This window comes from Pipistrellus hanaki, assembly GCF_964339955.1.
Source record: "Pipistrellus hanaki genome assembly, chromosome: 1".
In the NCBI taxonomy this organism is placed as follows: domain Eukaryota; kingdom Metazoa; phylum Chordata; class Mammalia; order Chiroptera; family Vespertilionidae; genus Pipistrellus; species Pipistrellus hanaki.
The window spans coordinates 98,330,085-98,351,697 of record NC_140503.1 but is presented as its reverse complement, the minus strand read 5'-3'; the positions used below and the strand labels follow the sequence as shown (position 1 = coordinate 98,351,697).

At 41.5% G+C, this 21,613-nt stretch overlaps 1 protein-coding gene across 5 annotated transcripts in view; it reads right to left on the bottom strand.

Moving 5' to 3' along the window:
* EDC3 (enhancer of mRNA decapping 3) overlaps window positions 1–21,304 on the bottom strand; it is an 80,568-nt gene extending 59,264 nt beyond the window's left edge. Inside the window, exons 1-2 of one of the 5 annotated variants that reach the window (XM_084905985.1) lie at window positions 20,995–21,272; window positions 12,128–12,258 (exon numbers count right to left, since the gene is read on the bottom strand). The gene's annotated coding sequence lies outside the window, so the exon portion shown is untranslated. Of the gene's footprint in view, window positions 1–12,127; window positions 12,259–20,994 lie in introns of all 5 variants that reach the window. The other 4 variants (XM_084905986.1, XM_084905987.1, XM_084905983.1 and 1 more) reach the window with 4 other exon arrangements.
* Window positions 21,305–21,613: the final 309 nt, after the last annotated feature.

Below are 21,613 nucleotides of genomic sequence, written 5' to 3'. Positions count from 1 at the left end.
CGAAGCGGCCGGGCCCAGGGCAGCCAGGCCCAGAGCAGCCAGGTCGGGAGCGGCCAGGCCAGGAGCAGCAGCTGCCAGGCTGGGAGCGGCCAGGCCTGGAGCGGCCGAGCCCGGAGCAGCCGGGCCCAGAGCAGCCGGGTCAGGTGTGGCCAGGCCTGAAGCAGCCGGGACTGGTGTGGCCAGGCCCGGAGCAGCGGCTGCCAGGCTGGGAGCAGCCAGGCCCGGAGCAGCCAGATCTGGTGCGGTCAGGCCCGGAGTAGCGGCGGCCAGGCTGGGAGTGGCCAGACCCAGAGCAGTCGGGTCGGGTGTGGCCAGGCCCGCAGCAGCAGCTGCCAGGCTGGGAGCAGCCAGGCCCGGAGAGGCCGGGCCCATAGCAGCAGCAGCCAAGTCCAGAGCAACTAGGTCGGGAGCGTCAGTGACCAGACCCGGAGCAGCTGGTTGCGGAACGAACCAGAGCAACAGAGGCCAGGCCCGGAGCATCCAGGCCCGGAACAGCTCACTCCTCGCCTGCCCCTGCCCCTGCCCCAAGGCTGCCTCTCAGACATGGCTGGAAACTTTTGCAGGAACTTGAGGGTCTGCTGAATCAAGTGATGAAGGCTTAGATCTGGATGTGTTGATTTAGTATAGCGCTAGGGTATTGATCTGTGAGTGCCTTGGGTGGGGCCTGGATGAGGCTGGTTGACCTATTTGGAAATGTCTTTTGTGTGAAGTGTATCATTGGGCATGTGGAGATATTATTGATATGAGAAAATGCTAAGTAACTGATTTACTATCTGAAAAGGGATTTACTCTCGGGGAAAGGGAGGGAGGAAGAGACTGAACATAAACTGCACCTATGGATGAGGACAATGAGGTATGGGGAGGGGGCGGAGGGTGGGGTGGGAACCTGGTGGAGGGGGGAAGAAATGAGGAACCTTTGTAATAATATGAACAATAAAGATTGATAAAAAAAAAAAAAAAAAAAAAAAGCTTCCAGCAAACAAAAGCCCGGGGCCAGCTGGCTTCACAGGAGAGTTTTACCTAACATTCAAGGAAGAACTAAAACCTATCTTCCTCATACTATTCCAAAAAATTCAAGGGGAAGGACCGCTTTGAAGCTCCTTCTATGAAGCCAGCATCACCCTAATACCAAAACCAGATAAAGACAACACAATGAAAGAGAATTACAAGCCAATATACCATGAATATAGGTGCCAAAATCCTCAACAAAATTCTAGCAAATCAGATCTAACCGTACACAAGAAAGATCTTACACCATGACCAAGTAAGATTTATCCTGGGGATACAAGGATGGAACAATATCCACAAATCAATAAATGTGATATATCACATAAACAAATTAAGGGGGAAAAATCAAAGTCATATCAATTGATGCAGAAAAAGCATTTGACAAAGTCCAACACCCTTTTTTGATAAAAACTCTAGAAGGTGGGAAAAGAAGCATCATACCTCAACATCATAAAAGCCATATATGATAAATCCACAGCCAACATCACACTCAATGGACAAAAACTAAAACCATTTCCCCTAAGAACAGGAACAAGACAGGAATGCCCATTCTCACCACTCCTGTTCAACATAGTACTAGAAGTACTAGCCATTGCTATCAGACAAGAAAAAGAAATAAAAGGCATCCAAATTGGAAAAGAAGTAAAACTGTCCTTATTCGCATATGACATGATACTGTACATAGAAAACCCTAAAGACTCCATCAAAAAATTATTCGACTTAATAAATGTATTAAGGTAGCAGGATACAAAATTAACACCAAGAAGTCTATGGCACTTCTATACACCAATAGTGAACTTACAAAAAGAGATGAAAAAAGCAATCGCATTTACCATCATATAAAAATAAATAAATAAATAAATAAATAAATAAATAAATAAATAAATAAAAATTTAACATACCTAGGAATAAACGTAACTAAGGAGGTAAAAGACCTATACCTGGAAAACTACAGGACACTGAATAAAGAGATAGAGGAAAATGTAAACAGATGAAAGAACATACCATGTTCATGGACTGGTGGAATCAACATCATCAAAATGTCCATACTACTCAAAGCAATCTACAGATTCAATCCACTCCCCATTAAAATATTTAACAGACCTAGAACAAACTCTCCAAAAATTCATCTGGAATAAAAAATTAAAAAAAAAAAGAAAGAACCCAAATAGCCACAGCAATCCTGAGAAAGAAGAACAAAGTAGGTGAGATCTCAATACCAGATATCAATTTGTATTACAAAGCCAATGTTCTCAAAACAGCCTGGTACTGGCACAAGAACAGACATATAGATCAATGGAATAAAATAGAGAACCCAGATATCAACCCAAACCACTATGCCCAATTAATATTCGACAAAGGAGGCATGAACATACAATGGAGTCAATACAGTCTCTTCAATAAATGATGTTGGGAAAATTGGACAGATACATGCAAAAAAAATGAAACTAGACCACCAACTTACACATATACAAAAATAAACTCAAAATGGATATTGGACTTAAACATATGACGGGAAACCATAAAAATACTAGAGGAATCCACAGGCAGAGAAATCTCAAATACATGTCGAAGGAAGTTCTTCACTGATTCTGCTCCTAGGGCAATGTAAGCTAAAGAAAAAATAAACAAATGGGACTACATCAAAATAAAAAGCGTTTGCAAAGCAAAAGAAAACATCAACAAAACAAGAAAGCCTACTATATAGGATAGGGGTGTCGAACCCAATCAGAGAAGGGGCCAAAATCTAAAATCCAGCCTAAATCGCGGGCCGAATCGTTTACTGAACAGTCATAAACTGACAATGTCATAAACTGACAGCGGAGTGCAGTGATGACAGCGCAGTGCGGGCCACATTGCAAGGCCTGGCGGGCTGGATTTGGCCCGCGGGCCTTGTGTTTGACACATGTGATATAGGAGAACATATTTGACAATGTTATCACTGATAAGGGTTTAATCTCCAACATTTGCAGGGAACTCATACAACTTAACAAAAGGAAGATAACTGGTTTGGCTCAGTGAATAGAGCGTAGGCCTGCGGACTGAAGGGTCCCGGGTTCGATTCCGGTCAAGGGCATGTACCTGGGTTGCGGGCACATCCCTGGTGGGGAGTGTGCAACAGGCAGCTGATTGATAGTTCTCTCTCATCGATGTTTCTAACTCTCTATCCCTCTTCCTCTCTGCAAAAAATCAATAAAATATATATTTTTTTTAAAAAAGGAAGCTAAATGATCCAATAAAAAAAAAATGGGCAACAGACCTAAATAAAATTATTTAAAAGAAGACAGAAGGAAGGCCAAGAAACATGAAAACATGCTCAAAGTCACTAATTATCTGAGAGATGTAAATCAAAATGACAATGTGGTACCATCTGACACCTGTCAGAACGGCTATTATCAACAAATGAACAAATAACAAGTGCTGGCTAGGATGTGGAGAAAAAGAAACCCTTGTGCACTGCTGGTGGGAATGCAGACTGGTGCAGCCACTTTGGAGAACAGTATGGAGTTTCCTCAAAAAAACTAAAAATGGAACTCTCATTTGACCCAGTGATCCCACTTCTAGGAATATATCCCAAGAAACTAGAAACAGCCGAGGCCGGTTTGGCTCAGTGTATCATAGAGCGTCGGCCTGTGGACTGAGAGGTCCCAGGTTCGATTCCGGTCAAGGGCATATACCTTGGTTGCGGGCACATCCCCAGTGGGGGGTGTGCAAGAGGCAGCTGATCGATGATTCTCTCTCATTGATGTTTCTAACTCTCTATCCCTCTCTCTGTAAAAAAAAATCAATAAAATATATTAAAAAAAAAAAAAAGAAAAAAAAAAGAAACTAGAAACATCAATCAAAAAGGATATATGCACCCCTATGTTCATAGCAGCACAATTTACCATAGCTAAGATCTGGAAACAGCCTAAGTGCCCATCAGTAGATGAGTGGATTAAAAAACTGTGGCACATCTACACAATGGAATACTGTGCTGTGCTAAAAAAGAAGGAACTCTTACTATTTGCAACAAAATGGATGGAACTGAAGAGCATTATGTTAAGTGAAATAAGTCAGTCAGAGAAAGATAAATATCACATGATCTCACTCATCTATGGGAAATAATGAACAACATAAAGTGATGAACAAAAATAGATCCAGAGACAGGGGAGCATGAATCAGACTATCAAACCTCAGTGGGAAGGTAGGGGAGGGTGGGGGTAAGGGGAGAGATCAACCGAAGGACTTGTATACATGCATATAAGTCTAACTAGTGGACACAGACAACAGTGGAGAGAGGGCATGAGTGGGGAGGGATGGGGGTTTGGGAAGGTAATGGGGGGATGAGGACAAATATGTAATACCTTAATAAAGAAATTAAAATACAAATAAATAAAATAAATTAAATAAATAAAAGCTAGAGAACAAAAAAATAAATAAAAATAAAAAGCATAACTACTGGAAAAGTAGAAGTAAAATAGTCTTTATTTGTAAACTATACAACTATGTATATAAAAACCCTAGGGACAATTGAGAAACCTAGATGGCAGCATAGGTAAACACTTGAACTTGCTGCCTCGCACAACCACTTCAAAACTACAACTAAAAGACAAAACGGACATCATCCAGAACCACAAGAAGGGTGGCTAAGTGGAAATTCTACAACTAGAAGTGAAGATAAAAGCACATTGAGACTCAGAGGAGCTGCGAAGTAAAATGCAGAGGTACTGAGGTGTGCACGGAGAGGCCTGGCAACTGAGGATGCGGCTGGCTATTTCAATCTGCAGAAAGACACAAACTCCCAAATGCTCTAAATTCCCATTCTGGGTGAGACTCTGGGTTAGACTCTGGGGACCCAGACTCATAGGGAGAAACTGGACTGTCTGGCAGCAGGCAGAACTCGAGGGCGGCTTTCTCTCAGAGGTGCTTGCAGCGAGTACAATGGGACACTGTGATCCAGAGGCCTCTTAAGGCAGGGCTGAAGGGAAGCCATTACTGTTTGCTCTGCCCCAAGACTCCACCTCATCCAAGCTGTGCACAGAGGCTTTTGCATATGAATGGCCTGGTCCTTCGAAATCTAAACTTACCTAACAAACTGCAGCTGAGTCAGAAAGACCCAAAACATCCAAAAGAAGGCCTACAGCCCCACAGCAGCTTGAATTGCTTCACAGCTGGGCCTCACCTGGGCACCTCCAAACCCCAAACAAAGAAGAGAGATCTGCAGATCTCTGCCAGAGGCCACCCAGGTCCTGCTGGGTGGCCTCTGGCAGAGGCTAAATTAGCACCTCCTTGGAAATTCAAGAGCCAGTGTACCCAGGGGTCAGAGTAGGACCATCCACATTACAACTCCTCAAATCCATAAGGGACACACTTGGGGGGCAGACTCAGTGAGCACCAAAACCCACTGAAGCAAATCTTGCTTCATAAGGGTGTCTCCAGCACAGAAGTTCTCCCATTGTAGACATGGCTGAACTACACAGCCAATTAACCTGGAGGCCAATTCCTCCCAGTGATACCAACAACAATCAAGGCTTAACTACAAGACTGTGCACACAGCCCACAAAGGGGTGCACCAAGAGTGTCCACCTCAGGTAACTGGGGAGGCTGAGCCACTGGGCCATATAGGATACCTAGCACACAAAGCCACTCTATCAACTCAGGGAAGCAGCGAAAATGCAGAGACAAAGAAACATGTCACAAATAAAAGAAATGGAGGAAAGAAAACTACTGGATATAGAGTTCAAAAACATGGTTATAAGGTTTTTCAAGAACTTTCTAGAAAATGCTGATAAATTTAGGAAGACCCTCGAGGATATGAAAAAGGACCAACTAGAAATTAAGCATACACTGACTGAAATTAAAAATAATATGCAGAGATCCAACAGCAGACTAGAGGACTCCAAGAATCAAGTCAAATATTTGAAATACAAAAAAAAACAACAAAAAACACCCAACTGGAAAAGAAAAAAGGAAAAGAAAAAAAAAGAAAGACAGTGTAAGGAGCCTCTGGGACAACTTCAAGCGTACCAACATCCAACATCCGAATTATGGGGTGCCAGAAGAAGAGAGAGAGCAAGATACTAAAACCCTATTTGAAGAAATAATATTAGAAAACTTCCCCCACCTGGTGAAAGAAATAGACTTATAATTCCAGGAAGCACACAGAATCCCAAGCAAAAGAAACCCAAAGAGGACCACACCAAGACACATCGTAATTAAAATGCCCAGAGCAAAAGACAAAGAGAGAATATTAAAAGCAGTTAGTTACCTACAAGGGAGCACCAGTACAATTGTCAGCTGATTTCTAAACAGAAACTATGTAGGCCAGAAGGGAGCGGCAAGAAATATTCAAAGTGATGAATAGCAAGAACCTACAACCAAGATTACTTTACCCTGCAAAGCTATCATTCAGAATTGAAGGTCAGATAAAGAGCTTCACAGATAAGAAAAAGCTAAAGGAGTTCACCACCACCAAACCAGTATTATAGGAAATGCTGAAAGGTATTCTTTAAGAAGAGGAATAAGAAGAAAAAGGTAAAGATAAAAATTATGAACAACAAAGTGACAACAAATACATATCTATCAACAAGTGAATCTAAAAATCAAGTGAAAAATCTGATGAACAGAATAATCTGGTGAATATAATAGAATCATTGGCATAGAAAGGGAGTGGACTGACAATCCTTGGTGGGATAGGGGAGTAGGGGGTGTGGGAAGAGACTGGATGAAAATCATACACTTATAGATGAGTATAGTGGGGGGGGAGGGGGGGTAAGGGCATAGGGTATGGTGGGAACCAGGTGGAGCGGAGCTATGGGGCGGGGGGGGGGGGGGGGGAGAAGAGGAATAACTGTAATAGTCTAAACAATAAAGATTAAAAAAAAACAAAAGAACCCTAGGGACTGTACTAAAAAATTAAAAAATCCTACTAAAATTAATAAGTGAATTTAGCAAAGTCACAGGATACATGCTCAATATATAATAGACAACTGTATTCTATAGAATAGCATCAAAAAATTGAAAGTCAAAGTTTAAAATACTATTTATAATGATATTAAAAAACATAAAACACTTAGGAATAAATCTAATGAAAAATGTATAGGATCTCCAATAGAAACTGATGAGAAATATTTTTTAAATATCTAAATAAATGTAGAGATGTACCACATTCATAGACGGAAGAGCTTAATGTTGTCAAGTCTCCCCAAGTGAATCAAATACATATATCAATAAAAATCTCAGCTGCCCTTTTGGGAGATGAAAAACTGGTCCTAATAGTATATGGAAATGCAAAATAGAGAAGTCAAAACAACTGTGAAAAAAAAAAAAGCAAAGTTAGATGTTTCACTACCTTATATCAAGATTTACTATTAAACTGTGGAAATCAGTGTTATACTGTTGCAAGAATAGACAGACAATGAAACAGAATAGAGACCAGAAGTTGACTCACTCACATATAGTCAACTGACCAGATCAAGGTAACAAGGTAAATCAATGGATAAATGAAAGTAATTTTAACCGAAGGGTGATAGAATAACTGGATGGATATGTGAGAAAAATAACCTATTCCTATCCCACACCATATACAAAAATTAATTTGAAATAAACTATCTAAACATAAAAGCAAAAACTAAAGCCACTAGGAAAACAAAATGCAGAGTATGTTAGTGACCTTGGGATAAAGATTTCTCAGACAAAACACCAATTCTAATCCTGGAAGAAAAAAATCTGATAAATTAGATTTCATCCAAGTAAAAAGTCATGTTCATCAAAGGCCACCATTAAAGAACACAAACTGGATACAGAGTAAATGCCATGTCTATCAGACAGAGGCAGAGACTGGAACAATGCTGCCACAAGCCATGGATGGCCAGCAATCAGAGGCTAAGAGCATGGAGCAGCTTCTCCCTCAGAGTCCCCAGGAAGGAACCAACCCTGCTAAATGACACTCTGAGATCAGACTGCTGGCCTTCAAAACTGTGAGAATAAATTTCTGGTTTTTTGTTGTTGTTTTTTTAAAGAATACAAACTGTAAGAGGTGCAAAAAAAGATGCAGTGCGACCACAAAGTCCATTTGAGAGATGATGGTAAGCTAGAATAGGTAACATCAATGAAGGTGGAAAAAAGCCGATGGATTCAAGACCATTACTAGTTTAGATGGTGGTTTGAATTTGGTGGTAGTTTAATGTGGTGGGTAACAGAAAAGGGAAAAATCACCTTCAAGAAAATAAGAGATGATTAGAAAACACACAATCCCACAACCATTTACACATCATATTGTGTAAGAACATCAGAGATTGCATTTATTGCATACTTACCATTTCAGGCATGAGCTAAACCGTTAGGGGCCATTCTTTCCTTCCAATCGCAATGAGGTAGCTACTTCACTATCCGATTTTACAGATGGGGTATTTGCAACCCAGATATTATATTGGGTATTTTACACACTGTAACCAGAGCAAAAGTTAGCTCCTTAGGCTCTGGCCGAGTGGCTCAGTTGGTTGGAACATTGTCCTGTACACTAAAAGGTTGCACGTTCTATTCCCGCACATATCTAAATCCAGAGTTCAATCCCTGGTTGGTGGATGTGTAGGAGGCAACCAATCAATGTTTGTCTATTTCTCTCTCTCTTTCTCTCTCTCTAAGAATAAAAACATATCCTCAGTGAGGTTCTAAAAAAAAACACAAAAACAAAAAACAATAAAAACCCTCAGCTTCTTAATACAAAGGCATATTTTCTGTGTTGTACATACTACTCCTTTCTTTTTTTTAAGCATTCAGATAATTCTATTTTTCATTTATAAAAAAATGCAGCAATGACTAATTTCATTTAGTGCTTGTTTTAAATCATTGTCTTAGGATAGAAGCTCAATCAGTTCAAAGGTAAAATCACCTTTTTGTCAAATTACAATGTACCAGCGCAGAAAACTATTTTTTTCAAATCAAATCATTCTCTGGATAGGTTTAGATAGTCATATCTTTTACATAAAGGGAGAGGGAGAAAGGGATAGAAACATCAATAATGAGAATCACTGATGGGCTGCCTCCTGTACGCTCTGCACCAGGGATTAAGCCCGCAACCCAGGAACCAGACCATGATCTTCTGATTCATGAGTTGACACTCAACCACTGAGCCATTCCCGCCAGGCTAGATAGCCATATATTTAAAATAATGGTACTATAGAGCATTACGTCAAGGAAAATAAACCAGGCAATGAAAGAAAAATATCACATGATCTCATTCATTTATGGAAAACAAAGAACATTATAACCTGATGAACAAAAAGATAGATACAGAGGCAGTAAAGCACCAAACAGACTGGCAAATTACAGCAAGAAGGCTGGGGAGTGTTGGGGAGTGGGGGGAAAGAGATCAACCAAAGGACTTGTATGCATGCATATAAGCACACCAATGGACACAAGACACTGGCGGGGGGATGGGAGAATGAGGGAACACAATGGAGGGTAAGGGAGGCTGGGGGAAGGTCAATGGGGAGGGGGGGAGGAGATATACGTATTACTGTATGTAACTAGAGGCCCGATCCACGAAATTCATGTGTGAGGGTGTTTCCCTCAGCCCAGCATGCGCCATCTCCAATCTGAGACTCCTTGAGGGATGTCCGACTGCCCTCTCATAATCCAGGCCTGCTGGCTCCCAACTGCTCACCTGCCTACCTTCCTGATTGCCCCTAACCGCTCTGCCTGCCAGCCTGATCAACCCCTAACCACTCGCCTGCCAGCCTGATTGATGCCTAACTGCTCCCCTGCCAGCCAGTTTGCCCCTAACTGCCCTCCCCTGCAGGCTTGTTTCCCCCAACTGCCCTCCCTTACAGGCCTGGTCCCTCCCACCTGCCCTCCCCTGCTGGCCATCTTGTGTCCACATGGGGGCAGGATCTTTGACCACATGGGGGCAGCCATCTTGTGTTGGAGTGATGGTCAATTTGCATATTACTTTTATTAGATAGGATACTTTAAACAATAAAAAAAAGAAATATCCATATAAAATAAAATGGTACTATAATAAAACATTTAAGAAGGTATTCCATATCATCTTGCCTCATCCCCAAATCACTCCACTGGAGACTACTTCCCAGGCAGTGAAGCACTTCAAGTAAACTTTCAGATTTACCACGGTAAAAAGATGGGCCTGCTTTCTTCTATTATAAACAACCCAAAACAATGAGGGGGGAAAAGGTAAGCTATAGTCAAGGAGAAATATTCACAACAGAAGTATCTGACCCAGGGATTATATAAAAAATATGTAAGGAAAATTTAGCTTGGCCGGCATGGCTCAGTTGGTTCAGTGTTGACTTATGAACCAGGAGATTACAGTTCGATTCCAAATCAGGGCACATGCCCGGGTTGCAGGCTCGATCTCCACTGTGGGACATGCAGGAGGCAGCCTATCACTGATTCTCTCTCATCACTGATGTTTCTATTTCTTTCTCCCTCTCCCTTCCTCTCTGAAATCAATAAAAAAAAGAAAGAAAAAAGAAAAAAGAATATATATGGAAAGCTTATGATTTTACATTTTTAAAGCAAGCAAAAGAAGTTATCTGAATGCCCAATAAACATATGAAAAGCTTTTCAACATCATTAATTTAGTAAAGGCAAATTTAAACACCAGACAATCCAAATGTTCATGAGATGAATGGATAAACAAAATGTGACATATACATAGAATGGAATAATAAAATTCAGTCTTAAAAAGGAAGTTCTGATATGTTACAACATAGATAAACCTTGAAGACATTATGTAAGTGAAATAAGACAGTTACAAAAGGACAAATTTAGTATGATTCCACTTATATGAGGTTCCTAGAGTAGTCAAACTCAGAGAGACAGAAAATATAATGGTGGCTGCCAGGGACCGGGGGAGCAGGGCATGGGGAGTTATTATTTAATGAGGACAGGGTTTCAGTTGGTGATAATGAAAAAGTTCTGAAGATGGTGATGATGGTTACACAATGTGAACGTACTCAATGCCCTGAATTGTAACAGTAAAATATGGGTAAAATGGTAAATTCTATGTATATTTTACAATAAAAAAATCAAATCAGAAAACACACACCGTAAGATACCATTATAAAGCCACTACAATGACTTAAAATAAAAAGAACTGGCTCGCCTATCTGATTTGGCTCAGTAGATAGAGTGTCAGCCTGCAAACTGAAGGGTCCCAGGTTCGATTCCCGTCAAGGGCATTTACCTTGGTTGCAGGCACAACCCCAGTAGGAGGTGTGCAGGAGGCAGCTGATTGATGTTTCTCTCTCATCGATGTTTCTAACTCTCCCTCCCTCTCCCTTCTTCTCTGTAAAAAAATCAATAAAATATATTTTTAAAAAGAAAATAAAAAAGAGAACTTGCTGGTAATACCAAAAGTGTGTGACAATGTGGAGCAACTGGGACTCTCTTACAATGCTGATAACATAAAATGATATAACCACTTTGGAAAACAGTTTGGCAGTTTCTTGTAATATGGAACACACTCCCATGACCCAAAATTTCATTCCCAAGATCTATCCAAGAGAAATTAAAGCATATTCACAAAGACTTGTACATGAATGTACATAAAGGGGTAGGCAAAAGTAGGTTTATAGTTGTGAATATGCACAGAGTTTAATCTTGTACTATTTATTTGTATTATATCTATAAACCTAGTTGCAAACCACCACAATCTCATATTTGCATAAATCCCATAACTGGTCTCTCTACTACCACTCCTGCCCCTCCTACTATTCTTTCTTTGCACAGCAACCAGAGCAAATTTTCAAATGTAAATCAGTTGTCATGATCTTAACAACTGTACTAGTCATCAAGACAACCTTCCTTTCCATAACACTATTGTCCCTACATGATCTGAAGCTGTGTGAGAGATGACCTCACACAGCTTCATCTCTCACCATTCCCTTTCCACTGTCCTGCAGACACACTGGTCTTCCTACTGTTGCTCAAATATGTTAAGCTTGCTCCTTCCCTCCAGAACGTTGCACCACGTAGTCTCAGAATACGCTCTCTCCAACTCTGTGAATGGCTAGTTCTATCTTGTCTTTCGGGTATCTGCTAAAATGTCACCACCCAAAAGAGGCTTTCCCTGGATACCCAATCTATTCCCCAACACTCTCAAACATCTTACCTTCTGTATGAGCTCAGAATAAATCACCCATATGAATTATCTTATTTGTTTATGTTGTGAGTCACCCCACTAGACTGTAAGTTCCATGAAGGCAAGGAACCTTGACTGTCCTGTTCAGTCAATAAGAATGCCTAGAATAGAAGGGGAACTCAATAAATATTCAATGAATGAATGAAACATAATAAATCTGACAGAAGATAATCACTCAAAGTCTAGAGTACCTAAATATTTGTATCTAAATGCCTGGCTGACCCTAGCCGGTTTGGCTCAGTGACTAGAGTGTTGGCCTACTGACTGAAGGGTCCCGGGTTCGATTCTGGCCAAGAGCATATGCCTGGGTTGCAGGCTCAATCCCCAGTGCAGGAGGCAGCTGATCAGGGATTCTCTCTCATCATTGATGTTTCTATCACTCTCTCCCTCTCCCCTTCCTCTATGAAATCAATAAAAAAATATTTTTTTAAATGCCTCGCTGTTTTTGGAAATGATTCTAAAAATACAATATCCTTCAAGCATACTCTACGCAAAATCCTATATAAGATATGACATCTAACACTGTCCTAGACACAGAAGGAAGTCAGGAAATAGCAGATGAGTATATGAGTAAACATGTAACTTACTGTTATAATAATGTTATGGTCATAAAGAAACCTTTCTAATATATGAAGCAATTATTGTGTGAAATGTCTGCTGACCTTAATACTCTGTAACTTTTAAATTGGTGAACACCCCACTATCTTGATGTGAAAACCCTGAGCCCCTAAAGCACATATGTCAAACACAAGGCCCACGGGCCAAATCCAGCCCGCCAGGCCTTGCAATGTGGCCCGCACCGCACTGTCATCACTGCACTCCGCTGTCAGTTTATGACACTGTCAGTTTATGACTGTTCAGTAAACCATTCGGCCCGCGATTTAGGCTGGATTTTAGATTTTGGCCCCGTCTCTGATTGAGTTCGACACCCCTACCCTAAAGTGTCAACGCCCTAGCATAAGACGCACTGACTGGCCCATACTGATAAGGACACAAGTTGTTTACTACCGGCTATATAAGCATCGAACATTTCTTCAGTCAACATCTCCTGCCTGACAAGAGGACTCCTCCATGTTGCTCCGTGAGACGTGCCCGACTGACTGCTCTGCTGTGCGAGCCTAAACCAACTGCGGCGCCTGTATGTCCTTGTCGTCCGTCTATCAGTGTGCATCGCCGGGTGGCCTTTGCTGGAGCCTGGGACCCACTAGGAATCAGTAAATAACCCATGTGTGATTGCATACTAATTTTGTCCTGTGTGTTCATATGTTCCGGTTTGGCTTAGCTGTCTAGACATTGAAGCACCAAGGGATAGGCCGTTATTGCTGACTCCTGGTCACCTGTGTTTAGACACTAAGTCTAAACAGATAATTAATTGGGGCATAATTAGGACACTTACAATATTAAGTGCAAAATGAAACACTAGCTTAGTGTTTTTCATGAAAAATAAAAAAATAAATAGAATAGCATTTCAAGCTGTTTCAAATATTTATTTCAGAAATATATCTACATAAAATATAAAGTATAAAACAGGAAAAATAATAAAAAAGAATACAAAGGAGCAAAAAAGCACTCCTGTGGTAATCAAAAACATAAAAACTTAAAGACAAACTCAGGTACAATAGTTCTCTAGTGATCTAACTGAGCAAGTATCACAAAACTATCCTGACAGAACAGAAATAAAAGAAGCAATACATTAGCAGATTCATCTATAAGACTTTAAAAAAATATATATTTTATTATAGAAAATTTCAAAGTACAAAAATGTAGGTAGAACAGCATAATAAACCCTCACATATCCATCACTGGGTTGCAACAATTACAATGTATCTATAAAAATTTAATAAATCAGGTAAATTTCCCATACAACACAATTTCCACAACACTGATGACAGTAAACGGAACAAAATACACATATGTACTTCAGGCTTATTTTCCTTATCCTGATCAGCCTTTTGTCTACTTAATGTCACAAAAGTATGAATTTCTTTTCCGATCATTTATGCCCAACATGATTCTATTCTGATGCTTATTTTAGATAGATGCAGAATGAAAAGCTACAGTAAGAATTTTTAAAATACCAGAATTAATCAAATGTGAAAAGACTTTTACTTCTTTTTGTTGTTGTTGTTAATCCTCACCCAAGGATATCTTTTTCCATTAATTTTTAGAGAGGGAGGGAGGGAGGGAGGGAGAGAGAAACATCGATGTGAGACAGACACATGGACTGGTTGCCTCCCCCATGTCCTGACCCAGAATGGAATTTAACCCGCAACCTGAGCAAGTAGGGACTTGCCCCTGACTTGGAATCGAACCTGAAACCCTTCTGTGCATAGGCTGACACTAACCACTAAGCATATACAAGCAAAAGAATTTCCACACTACTTTTCAAAAACTTGATCTGCCTAGATAATTGGATTATCAATAAAAGATTTTTAACCATAACATTCATTATTTCAGGACAGAGATTAGAAAAGTACAGTGCATGGGCCAAATCTTGCCCACTACCAATAAAGTTCTATGAGAACACAACCATGCTCAGCTGTTTGCTTGTCTGTGGTTGTTTTTTGAACTACAATGAAAAAGTTGAACAGTTATGACAGAAACTACATGGTTCACAAAGCCTACCATCTGGACCTTTATGTTTTAGGATTAAATCTTGTGAAAATGGATGGATACAAGTTCAAAAAAGGAAAATGAAAAAGAAAAAAAAAAAAAGGACCAATTTCCAGAATGATACAAATTACCAAAAGTGACTCAAGAAATAAAAGAAAATGTGGATAGACCTATATCAAGTAAAGAAATTGAATAAGTAATTAAAGATTTACCCATAAAAAAAAGTCCAGGCCCAGGGGCTTCATTAGTAAATACTATTAGACATGTAGAAAGAAATAATTGACAAACTCTTTCAAAGAATATAAAAGGAAGGAATATTTCCCAACTAATTTAGCATGATAGTACAGTTGATCCTGAACAATGAGGGAGTTAGGGGCAGTCTAAAATCTCTGAACTTTTGATTCCCAAAAAACTTAACACTGTCCCTTGGTAGCCAAAGGGGATTGGTTCTAGAACATTCCCACACCCAGAAAGATACCAAAATCCACCGATGCTCAAGTCCCTTACATAAAATGGCATAAACAATGCATACAGTTGACCATTAATCGGTAGATTCCCAACTGAGAATTGAAAACACAGTTTTCGAGAGACCAAGATGGTGGCCTAGGTAAGCACCTAAGCTGCTGCCTCGCACAACAATTTCAAAACAACAACTAAAATCAGAATAGACATCATCCAAAAACACAGGAAAGTTGGCAGAGTGGGAAATCTACAATTAGAAAGAAGGTGAGTGACTCACGGATCGGATTGGGGGCCGCAAAGCGCTGAGGTAGGGTGATGTGCACACAGAGAGGAAGTGCGGCCGAATGCCTGGCTGGCGGGAGGGGAAGGGAAGTCCCCAGTTGCACTGAACCCTTTCCAACTGTACTGAACCCCAACCCTGGCCGAAACTCCATGGACCCAGGCTCATATGGGTGGAATCCGGACTGTAGAGATAGGCACCCGCAGACTCAGAGACTGGGAGACTAGGGGAGCCGGGAGCTGCAGCGGGCAGGGTCTACAGTTGCACGTGAGTGAGTGCGCGCAGAGAGGTCTGACCGCAGAGGTTGCCACAGCCTCTCCATAGTGGAAGGAGTCAGAAGCTCCGAACTACAAAGACCCAATCCAATTCAGGGCAATCTGGACTGTCAGGCGGAAAATCAGGGGCACCACAGAAGGCAGAGGTCAGGTGGAAACTCAGGTGAGCGCACAAGGGCAGGGCTGATGGGAAGCCAAGACTGGCAGCTCAGCCCTGAGACTCTGCCCCATCCAAGCTGAGCACAGAGGCTTTTACCATTTTGTAAGTCTGATCCTATAAGACTGTCTCCAATACAGAAGGTATCCTGGAGTAGACACAGCTGATACATCCAATTGGCCTGAAGGTCAATTCCTCCCAGGGATACCAACAACAATCAAGACTACAACAAGGCTGTACACACAGTCCACAAAAGGGAGCACCGAAGTGTCTACCTCAGGTAACTGGGGAGGCTGACCCACTGGGCCATATAGGACACCAAGCACACAAAGCCATCCTACCAACTCCGGGAAGCAGCGAAAATGCCGAGACAGGGAAACAGATCTCAAACAAAAGAGATAGAGAACAAAAGACTGGATATAGAGTTCAAAACCACGGTTATAAGGTTTTTCAAGAATTTCCTAGAAAAGGCCAATAAACTTAATGAGACCCAACTAGAAATTAAACATATACTGACTGAAATAAAAAATATTATACAGAGATCCAACAGCAGACTGGAGGATGCCAAGAATCAAGTCAAAGATTTGGAATACAAAGAGCCAAAGGACATTCCTCTGAAGAAGCAAAAAGAAAAGAGAATCCAGAAAGTTGAAGATAGTGTAAGGAGCCCCTGGGACAACTTCAAGTGTATCAATATCAGAATTATGGGGGTGCCAGAAGAAGAGAGAGTGCAAGATACTGAAAACCTATTTGAAGAAATAATATCAGAAAACTTCCCCCACCTGGTGAAAGAAATAGACTTACATGTCCAGGAAGTGCACAGAACCCCAAACAAAAGGAATCCAAAGAGGACCACACCAAGACACATCATAATTAAAATGCCAAGGGCAAAAGACAAAAAGAGGATCTTACAAGCAGCAAGAGAAAAGCAGTTGGTTACCTATAAGGGTGTACCCATACAACTATCAGCTGATTTCTCAACAGAAACTATGCAGGCCAGAAGGGAGTGGCAAGAAATATTCAAAGTGGTAAATAGCGAGAACCTACAACCTAGATTACTCTACCCAGCAAAGTTATCATTCAGAATTGAACTCCTTTAGCTTTTTCTTTTCACAGATAAGAAAAAGCTAAAGGAGTTCATCACCACCAGACCAGTATTATATGAAATGCTGAAAGGTATTCTTTAAGAAGAGGAAGAAGAAGAAAAACGATAAAAATTATGGTTAACAAATACGTATATATCCCTTTGCACTCCGAACCATTCTGGACATTGGCTACCAGCTACTTGACGCTACTTTGCGGCGGAGTGCGTTGAAATAACTCAATTCCCCGTAATCACTAATAAACTGCAATGTCCCCTGAGAGGGGACAGCGGAGTGCAAAGGGATATATATCAAGTGAATCTAAAAATCAAGTGAATTAAAAATCTGAGGAACAGAATAAACTGGCGAATATAATATAATCAGGGGCAAAGAAAGGGAGTGGATTGATAATTATCAGGGGGAAAGGGATGTGGGGGGTACAGGAAGAGACTGGACAAAAATCGTACACCTATGGATGAGGACAATGGCGGGGGGGGGGGGGGGGGGGGGGATAAGGGCAGAGGGTGGGGTGGGAACCGGGTGGAAGGGAGCTATGGGGGGGAAAAGGAGAAACAATTGTAATCATCTGAGCGATAAAGATTTATTTTTTTTAAAAAATACTGTTTTCAATCCACACTTGATTGAATCTATGGAGACAAAAACCCAGGGATATGGAGACCAATTTAAAGAAAAAACTCATGGCTCAGTGGTTGAGTGTTGACCTATGAACCAGGAGGTCACGGTTCAATTCCTGGTCAGGGCACATGCACAGGCTGCGGGCTAGATCCCCAGTAGGGGAGTGTCCAGGAGGCAGCCGGTTGTTTCTATCTCTCTCTTCCCTCCCTTTTTCTATGAAATCAATAAAAATATATTTTTAAAAGAAAATAGAAAAAAATTCAGGTATAAGTGGATCCCCATAGTTCAAACCTATATTGTTGAAGTGTCAACTGAATCACAAACAAAGATATCAAAAGAAAAATAAACACCTCAGATCAATATCCCTCATGAACACAAACAAAAATTCTTAACAAAATATTAGTAAGTTGAATTCAGCAACATATAAAAACTATTATACACCATGAATAAGTGGGGTTCATTACAGGAATACAAGACTGGCTTAACATCTGAAAATCAAGCACAGTAAAATAATATAGTACCATTTTATATCTTAGAGGGTTTTAAAAATATGTTTTTATTCATTTCAGAGAAGGGAGAGGGAGAGCGATAGAAACATCAATGATCAGAGAGAATCATAATTGACTGCCTCCTGCATTCCCCCTAATGGGGATCAAGAATGCAACTCAGGCATGTACCCTGAGAACTGAACTGTGATCTCCTGGTTCATGAGTGGATTTATGCCAACGACTGCGCTCTTAGAGGGTTTTTAATGTAATAAAGTTTCTTTATATATTTTAAAAACATCCAGTTGTTATTTTATTTAGCCTTGCGTTATTTTTACAAAGTCAAAATTTACAATATAAGAAATTATATCCTTAATTTTGTGTTGTTGTTAATCCTAACCTGAGGATATTTTTCCCATTGATTTTTAGAGAGAGAGGAAGGAGGAAGGGAGAAGGAGAGAAAGAGGGAAAGAGAAACATTGCAAGTGCCCAAGGGCCTGCCGTTGACCAGGAATTGAATCAGCAGCCCTTCCGTGTATGGGCTAACACTCCAACCCAGAGCATATCCTTAACTTTATTTAGCCCTAACTGGTTTGGCTCAGGGGATAGAGCCTTGGCCTGAGGACTGAAGGGTCCCAGGTTCCATTTCAGTCAAGGGCACAAGCTCATAGCCTTGGCCTGAGGACTGAAGGGTCTTTCAGTCAAGGGACAAGCTCAGGATGCAGGCTCAATCCCCAGTAGGACATGTCCCCTCTCCCTTCCTCTCGGAAATCAATAAAAATATATTTTTAAAAATTAAATGTTTAAACTACTTAAGTTTATGATGAAAAATTTCAGATGCCAACTTAAAAATAAGAGATTTCCCAATGTTTTAAACACTTTCAAGCAAATATATTTTAAGACCACACTGACCTTAAATATGTATGAAATGATGATGGGAAAAAGAATCACTCATGCCAAAGCAACTTCACCGTATCTTAGACAGCCAATTAAAAAAATGACTTTTTATAATTTGACAAATTCTAACTCCTTTTAATGTCTAACCTCACAATTAATTTATTCTCGTAGATCCCTGGTGTGAGCAACCAGTGCTGTGGTCAAGTAATGCCACAACCTTCCTTGATCTTACATTTTCCTAATGCAATCTAATACTTCAGGTCACCAGTTCTTCTCACAGGCTAACCATACCACTGACTCAGATTATTGAGATTCCACATCTTTTTATACATGAGCCCCTCCTAGGACACATCTCTACCATCATTAACTGGTATAACTGAATTTTTGGACTCAAGTAAAATTCCTCATTTATAAGATCCTTCCATTCCATTAATTTGCACTGGGAAAATCCTGAGATTAGCCAGATCATGCTTCATCAAGGTCACATAATTGCTAAGCAAACCTTCCAGATAAGGCTTCAAAGACATTCTGTGTATAAAGAAAGTGACAGAGCCTCAACTCAGATCACTAGATCCCAGCGGTCTTATATCCATAAATCAAACCTTCAAAACACAGATTCTCAAAGTCATGACTACATCTACTTTTACCACAATCTGGCAAATTCCCCCATCTCATCCACTATGCCATCAAAAAAGACATAAATGCTTTGCTAAAATTGACACTATCACTATGGATATTATACCGACTTTGAGCTACCAATTTGGATGTCCTGTCCTGTTGATCTGAATGTATAAGAATTCTAATAACCTGGCTATTCTGGCTAAGAATAACAGAAAAATTACACATTTTCCACTCTGCATTAACTACAGAATCTCAGAAATCATGAGGAACTTGAACATTTTCTAGTTCAATGTTTTTCAAACTATAGGTTTTAGTAATCAGTCAATTTAGTGAGTTGCAATCAACTATTTTTACTTTCAATGAAATAATGTCAGAGTGCATCATATGTAGAAAGGGTAAATTTTTTTGTTGTGTGTGTGTGTGTGTTACACACTTTATGCATGCAGGGGGCACAGTGAGTCATGATGTAATATGTATCTAGCTGTGGGTCACAGTCAAAAGAGTCTGAGAGACAAAGCCCTACCATTACAAGGAAGCTCCAACGAAATATTCTTGGTAATCAAAAGTTGTTGTTTATAACCATCTTCACAGAAAAACCAATAAATAGGAATTTTGTGCTCAATACACCTAATATGCTATTCACAAAAACACACACAAAAAAACTAGAATTATTGGGGGGGAGGGGGTTCCAGTTGAAATAGGGACCTGCTCAAAAGACTGTCATTTTGCTTTGATGAGATTAAGACCACTAGACCGACGGCAGGATGAAATCACTTTAGCCTGTGGCTACGGAAGCGAACAAAACCATTCTGGGTCTTCAGTTCCTGTTCTGTTACCAGGGGAAAGGATTTTAGGATTCCAGCTCGCTCTAGAATTGGGAGACTTATTGAAAACTAACTGGCCAAGCAGGCGAGGGCTATGCCTCCCGCTCAGCAAAATACCTTAACCACTTGTTAAATTCAATCAATATCACACAAAGAGCACCGATAATAAGTTCAGTCTTACTCCAGCAGCAGGAAAGAATCATGAGGAAGTTCCCAGTTCCTTCTGCTGAATCCAGCCACCCTTCCCTTCCAAACCCCAGTTCATCCCTGTCCTCAAGCCATCAGACACGGATGTGGCACTCGCGCTCTTCCCTGCCACCCTACTCTACCGTGCAAAAGGAAACTGAGGCACAAAGCAATGAGTGGGCGAGCTGCAGCAGCCATCAACAAGGCTAAACCAAGCGGCCAGGCCGCTAAAGCTGCACCCACTCCATTCCCAATTGCTTAGAATCCCGCGGCGCTTGGCCTCCACCTCAAACCACGCCCCCAGGGCAACCCCTAGTACCTGGCCGTCGGCGACCGACGCGGCCTCGAGCGTGCGCCCGCCTGCGAGCAAGCCTGCGAGGCCTGGAATCTCCAAGCCTTAAAGCAAACCCGCCGGGCACCCCGAAAGCCTCTCCCACGGGCGCCCGCAAACCGGCCGCAGCCCCTTGCTCCCACCTCCAAGCAGTCGGGCCCGCGCCTCCTCGGCACACCACGCCAATCCGCCCAAACTCGGCGGTGAACCCAGAGACCAAAGGGATACTCCAACCCACCCCCACAGGCGCGGCCGCCGGAAGTGCCCCGCGTATCCGCGCCACCGTCGTGAGGTCACTTCCTGTGGGACGCCTTGAACTGGAGGCGGGCGGGGGGCGGTGCGCCTGGAAGTTGAAGAGCTCGGAGCCCCCGGGAGGGTCGGTGTTGCTTGCCCGCGTACTTACGTGGCTGAGACCTGCTTGGCCGGGGCCCTATCCCCCTCCCTGCCCGGATGCCCGGGGGACTACGCTCTTCCTGGAAGACTTGGTGACAAGCTCCGGCTTTCCCTCTAGCCCCCCTTGCACTAATATCCGAGCAAGCGCAGAGAATTTTGGGAACGAGGAGTTGTGACCATCTTTGGTCAGTTGCAGCCGTGGGATGCAAAAAAG